A 7,055-nucleotide genomic window follows, 5' to 3' on the forward strand; every position below is an offset into this window, starting at 1 on the left:
TTCTTCTCCTCTTTCAGGCTCTTCTCGGTTGATTGCCACTTGCTGCTCCAGTGTTGTTCCCTGGTGTTTATCTCCATGTCTTTTATGGTCGATTCATGGAGGAGTTCTACCCAGGCTTTGGTTCGAGCTCTTCTTTTCTTCACACATCTTTGAAGCGCCTCATCCTTGAGTTTGAGCTCTTCTTGGAGGCTACTCACTTGCATTTTGTGAGCATCTTCAAGGACGGCAATCTTCTCCTTCAAAGATGCATTTTCCTCCTTTGCAGTCTTCAACTCCTGAGTGGCAAAATGGAGTGCATCTTTTAATTCCTGCACCGTTTCACTTTCAGCAATCTTGTTAGCTTCCTGCTGCTGTTTCATATCAGCAGCGCTAGTCTGCACTGGCCAAGATGCCTGAATGATAAAAACATGCACGTAGTCCATAGTTAGAAAAATCAATCACACAGTGTGATGTGTGGCATTAGAAAAGTTTAAGGTGACACAAGAAAAAGCAAAAACTGAGTCCTACAGATGTTATAAAACCACAAATGTTCACAGAGTTTTGTTAAAAGTGCTTACAGATGTTTAAGTATTACAAATGAAAGTTAAACTCCAAAGTGTACTCTGCTTCCTGAAGATTATGAAAGCTTTAGACACATTTTGAGCAAAAAATTCAAAAAATGCTTTTGCTTGCTCACACGAGAAAAGCTTACCAGATTTTCTGAGACAAATGTTGGGTCCATTTGGGCTCAGAAACACTGAAGAGTCGCTGTTACACTTGTTTAGCTGTCGATATTTTTCCAAAGCGTTCGTCGAGTCACAGCAAATAGCGAGAGATGCTTGTAGGTTCAGGTTGGTGTTTAGAAATGAAATATCCAGGTAAACACTGTGTTTGGACAATCCTGTTCAAAAATCATCAGGCGATGGTGACAGCACTACCCAGGTGTTACCATGGAGCCCATGTTGTTTTGGTTTCTGTGTTCTTGTTGTTACTGACTGAACTTGAAGCTATTTAGCTATTTACTGTGATTAAAAATCAAAACTAGTTTCAATGAGAAAGGGTCCTTTGGGTGTAGCAACCTTTTCACTTAATCCTCAGGGGACCCGTGAGGCTTTCTGTCCTATACCTTTCATTACTTTCACCTCCAGCCTCACCTGAACTGTTTTGAGCCGTAAAATGTGCTGTGCAAAGATCTCCAATCCATGTTTTAAGAGAAATGTTTTACAAGCAAATCTGGTTTTCAGATTCTGGGTTTCTCGGTTTGCTACCAGAATTTAAATGAATAAAAAAATTTCTGCTCCATGTTAGCCGTCTTTAAAGTAAGTAGCAATAATAATAACAGTAGGTAAATATTGCACTGTACCTTTTGCACTGTGAAGGATGAAATACCATTAGGTAAAAAAAAAAAAAAAAAAAGAGAGAGAGAAATCCAGCTTTAATTAAGTTACAAAAGAACAAAACAGTCAGGTTTGGCCTCAGAAAGACAGAAATGTGTATGGTACAGGCTGGACAGTAAAGCTACCTGGCACTGACGGTGTAAAGTGAGGAGCCGGAAAGGGAGAAAACTGCATGAGTGCACTGCAAACTGAGATTGTGCCTCATTAAGTGAGCTTTCCTATAGTGAAACAGGACATGGTACGGTTGTGTTTTAATGGAGGGAGGAAGAGAAAGAGATATGGGAGGGAAATGAAAGCAGCAGACCACTGTCTGTCCCTCCTGCTGCCTCCATTTACCATCATTGATTGTGCAGCCAGTCGGAATTAACGCCTACCTGCTGTACTCAGATGGTCAGCACTGATGTGTGCAAGAGGGAAAAGGAAATGTGCACCCTTTTTTCCCTCCCCTGTAAGCCTTTTATTTCACGCAGTATGACAGCTAAGTGTTGGTGAACTCTTCTTACACTAGGGACTATAAATGTCCACCTTCAAGGACGTATTCTTTCAAGATTTAAAGACGTGGACATCCCTCAGACATGAGGACATTTTGCGGGTAATTGCACCTTAGGTTCAAGGATGCGAGGTTAGTTAAAGAATGGTGGAAACTACTCAATATTGATGGCAGGTTGTGTGAACTGGTACCAAGAACCTCCAGGAGAAATCAAAACAACCTCAGTGTATTACTTTAGGAGTTATATGGGAAAACTGATGTCAATCTGTCGTCTGTCTGTAAAATATAAAGCTATAGGCCGCACCCAGCAAATTGAGATTAATAGAGAGACTGGTGACAGAAGACAGACAGCATCCACCAAGGAAACGAATTGCCCTACCTCTAAATCTCACTAATTCAGATTATCTGTGTTTTGTTTAATTCCCACAAAACCCCAAATAAAAATAACATATTGTGGTTTTATGAAGGATTATATGTGGGACTACATCCTCTTTGTGATTTGGATCCATATAAAACAGCTGACTCTCATCTGTCCTCCATCAGCGCACTTTTATTACCTTACTCCTGTCGCTTTTCCATCAGTACATAGTAATTCTACTGGTTATATCAAATATACATGTATATATATATTACCCTGTCCCTTTGACTGTCCTCACCCTTCACCCTGAAGCGGCACATTTCAAACCCTTTTTCTCTCATTTCTCCCACTTTTGTTCTCCCCTTCCATCCATCCGTCTCCCCCTCTCTGTTGATCCCTCCCCCCTGGGCGATGTGGACAGTTGGATGGCTTTGTGTTTGACACGCGTGTTGGTAGGACACACACACACACAAATGCACAGGCACACACACTTCCAGTTCCTATTGTCAATAAGATGCTCAGCTGTGAAGCCCCTAGCCCTAATTGTGTGGGGTAAGGACAGTGCCCCTATTGTCCTGCAGATTAGCGCATACGCACACCCACCCACACACACATGTGTCCTCAGACCCCATGGGGTCCCTTTAGAGTGGATGTGCCTTGAGGCAGAAAATCAGGGGCAATTTACGAAAGGGTCCGTTAGGGGATGGGGGATGTACCGCAGTCCTCAGCTTGAAGCTGTAATGTCAAACAGTTTCTTTGGTTTCTTATTTAGGATGACAGAAGTCAGTCTTGTGGTGTATTAATGGAAAAACATGCAAGAATTTGTTTTAGTGAAGCGTACTGACAATTTTCTCAGTGGCGTTGATGGATATGAGCCCTGAGATGCAGAAAATATAGAAAGCAGTTAACAGAAATCTTCCTACCCTGCACATTTCTCTTTGTAGCAGGATAAACATTAAAGTGATCAAACTCAGGGCAATTCGTTTCCTTGGTTTAGACACAATTACTTAAACAATGAAATCTCTATATAGTATAATAAAAGAAAGATTTTGTGTTTAACACCTAATGTTACTTTATCGCTCCTTCTTGGATTTTGCATACAGTGTGTTATTGCTGTCATGCTGGACAAATGCAATCAATTTGTGTGATCACTGGTTTGAAGCAAAGCCTCCCAAAACTAAAACCCGGAAAAGCCTCTTAGCCACAAGAATTAGGGGGCTGAGTTTGGGGGTTTGTATTTTAAATGCAGATTAGAAGTACATAAATTAAATAAACAAGAAAATATACCTTCACCTTGTGATTTGACGCACTGTGTTTACAGCTGATCCTAGACTATGATGACAGAATACAAAGGATTGCAGAAATTAAACAACCAGGAGTTCCACTTTATTTCATGTGAATTTGTCTAAAAATAAACACGGGGAAATTCCAAACTCAGATACACTTTGATCAAAAAACAAAAAAGCTTTCTGTGGAAATGAAATCTCAGATTCTTTCCCAGATTTCTGACTTTCCTTTCTCACTCCTACAGTGACCTGAAGCCTACAGTGAGTGCTTACATTCAAAACCACTGACCTTCGGTGGATGGTATTTAGAATAGTGGCAAGTCAGTAAAGACGCTGGTTTGAGTACATGCAGATGTATGAACACTGTGTAGGGCAAAGGTAATGTTTGTGACCCATTCAGGTGATCCATAGCCCCCAGTGTGTTTATACACATCTGTACATTTCCTCTTTTCCACCTCCAGCCTGAATGAAGCCAGTTTACTGGCTCTGACGTAAGTGTGTGTGTGTGTGGGGTGGGGGGTAGTTCTCAGCACTCTGAGCCATGTTCATGTTAACATTTTAAAGACTTTAAGCATAGGCAAGTTACACAGTGACAGCACAAACAGGAAAAAGAACGTTCACCTTCAAAATAAAAGTTATAATATTTTTTCCTCTTAGGAATTTGTTTCCAATATAATAAAAGCAGTCATTTTCACCGCCAGGAACCACTCTCCAACTAGTTAAGGATTACACATGTTCCATTGTGACCAGAGGTTGTCATGACCACCTGACAACCTCTGCCCGTTATCCAGGCCTGTGTGACTGTGGTTTACCATTATATATCTCTTTTAATCTATAACTGTGTAAAACAGCAACTTGCTGGTTTAGTGGGCATAATTGCCAGACATTTCCTTGACTCTTAACAATGATGGAACATCTTGTAGAGACTTTAGAATTCCTGATTCAATCCCATAACAGAATGTTTTAGATAAAAAACAAAAACATAGCAGCTATCCAAAAGCTATTCATGTAATCTAATCTGATCTTTCTTTATCTAACACACACACACACACACACACACACGCACACACGCACACACACACACGCTGAACACTGCATCAGGGACAACTTGGGTAGCCAAGGACCAATCCAGTCGACCGTCTCTTCCACCTGAGCCACAGCCATCCTTCTCATAAGCCATCCAGCAGTAGCACCAAAACCATTTTCACACATGAAATATAGACACTTCAGGGATAATAAGATCTGGACATTGTCCCACATTCTCTGAAACTGCTATTTCTAACATGTACACACGAAAGAGGGCAATCCACTTCAGACGTGTTCTCACTACTGGAGTATTTCCACGCCCTGCCCTGGGCGAGAGGAGGTGTCTGGGTAGAACATATTTCGTTCACTGGTATTGAACTGCTACCTGCATTATTCTCACCTTGGAATAAATTGGTGCATTCTAACATCATACAAGTCTTTGTTGTTAGATATCAGGTAATGTCTAGTAAAATCCAGGGATGCAGTGAATGCTTTAAATGGTTAAATTCAGCAAAGCAATAAATATAGTCCCCAAAACTCTGAACTGTCCCTTGAAGTCTCGTTTGTGTATATGTTGCGGGGTGGTGGTGTTGTACATGAGCTCCTCATTAAACGCGACCTCACCGTTAGTTGTAGATGTTTGAAAGCAAAAGTCATACAAACCAAGATTTACTCTCACACAACTCTCTGTTATTGCAAATTGCGCTTGAATGCCTGAGCTGACATGTGATGTAATGATACAGTGGGAGATGTGTTGTCGTGCAGGTTTTAGTTCCCCGGTAGTCACACCAGTCCTGGGGAAAGTAAGCTCATACAGGAAGTGAGCTGGCAGGGCCCCGGTCCTGCAGGATTGCACATCCACACGACTATATATGTGTTAATGTGTTTGCGCGTGTGAGTCAGCAAACACGTGTGTGCCGTGTTTTCTAAATGCCACACGGTGATGAGAGAAAGATCCGAGGACAGAGTGTGAGGAGCTTGTGCGAGAGCTTTCCGGAATGTGCTTGTTTTGTCTGTAGTACTTTATTTACTTTCCTGATTTCTTAATTGACTGATGTAGCTGCAGGAAAAGGCTGATAAATGAACATAGTCATCGCATCACCTCAGAGTTATGCAGTAGTTATGCTGTAATTTGCAGTTGTGGGCAGATAAAGGAGGTGACAACAGGAAAGAGCAGCCAGCACAGAGTGTAATAGAGCAGAACAAAAGAGAGCGGGGGTCATCACCCAGACAGCACTGAATCTAATGTGCTAATTGCACACATGGAAAGTGGACAAAAAGGAACACTTGGTACTCAGCTACAGTAATCAAATACTGTGAAAACAATTATTTATTCTTTTAACCTTTTTTTTAAGATCTTTTGCAAGAATGTCGTCCTCGTGTGTTTAACTGTAGCTTTCCACGTACCAGTGCACATAGGACACGACCTGCCTTTCTCACCTTATCGCCTGAAATGTGCACACGATCCGCTCGTGCACGTGTCGGGGTGGACGTGTACGTGAACATGTGTGTCTGTGTGTGGCTCCAGCAGTCGGGGCGGGGGTTGGTGTGGTTGGTTGGCTCTGTGTGAGCTCTTTGTGAGAAGTGGGGAGTCGTGGGGGTGTACCGGGTGTTTCTCTCAGCTGCCTGCTGGTCTGGTTGCTGTTGGTAACTTTGCTTGATTAGATCAACGGATCGGCTTTCAGGCCTCTCTCCCGCTCCCCCACCCCACCCCCAGCTCTCCTCTCGGAAAGGCTGAAGTGGAACTGAAACTGGAGTGGTGCTAAAAGTCCGCGCGGAGCTGCGAGTTGCGGCGGAGGAAATCGTGACGGTGCTGCCTTGGAAACGCTCGTCGGAGTTCGAGCACAAGTGAGTTGGGGGAAGGTGGGGGGTAAGAAAAGAAGTGATAGCCTCAGGACAGATAAGCTCCAGGGAGAGAAAAGAGGGAGGGAACAAGGGAGGGGAGGAGGAGGAGGAGGCAAGAGGGAGAGAGCGAGAGAGGTGGGAAGCTCTGAGGAAAGAAGTCTCTCTCTCTCTCTCTCGCTCTCTTTCTGTCTGTCCGACTTGCCGGCTGCTGCTTCTTCTTCCTCCTGTCTTCTTGGGTTTTCTGGCTGCCGGCGACTGGCTGGAGGAGTTTCAGCTTGTTTTTCGCCTGCCTTTCGGATTTGAACATGGACTCAGGCTGAACAGCTACGCGCACTGAGCTGTGAGAAGAGTCACTGGAGATTCCCCGTAAGCAGCTTGATCTGATCTGATGTCTACAAGGTGAAGTGTGTCTTTGCTCAAATATCCCGCTGAGGGAGATTGTTGCTATTTCAGGAGTGTGTGTACTTGTGGAAGAAACAGCAGCCTTAGAGCGATGAAGTGCTCTTTGTGACAGTTCATACAGGGATAGACGATGTAGGTTAAAAGTCGCTGTTAGTATGATTCATTTTTCATCATGTTTACGAGAGACGGTGATGAGCCTACGCATTGCTGCTTTTGCTGGAAACATTTCCTTCTCTTTTGGATGCTGCTTCACACTGAGCCTCTCCTCCCTC

General features: G+C 43.3%; 1 protein-coding gene across 7 annotated transcripts in view; it reads left to right on the plus strand.

The window, feature by feature from the left end:
- Window positions 1-7,055, plus strand: part of LOC102197332 (SPRY domain-containing SOCS box protein 4-like) — an 85,728-nt gene that overhangs the window by 35,690 nt on the left and 42,983 nt on the right. Inside the window, exon 3 of one of the 7 annotated variants that reach the window (XR_001290400.1) lies at window positions 2,646-2,691. The exons of 4 other annotated variants lie outside the window; for them this stretch is intronic. The gene's annotated coding sequence lies outside the window, so the exon portion shown is untranslated. Of the gene's footprint in view, window positions 1-2,645; window positions 2,692-6,323; window positions 6,385-6,578; window positions 6,781-7,055 lie in introns of those variants that run through there. 2 more of the 7 variants (XM_005721085.1, XM_005721084.1) reach the window with 2 other exon arrangements.

The sequence above is a fragment of the Pundamilia nyererei genome, unplaced genomic scaffold (genome assembly GCF_000239375.1).
Source record: "Pundamilia nyererei isolate P.nyererei 1_Seehausen unplaced genomic scaffold, PunNye1.0 scaffold00004, whole genome shotgun sequence".
Taxonomy (NCBI): Eukaryota; Metazoa; Chordata; class Actinopteri; order Cichliformes; family Cichlidae; genus Pundamilia; species Pundamilia nyererei.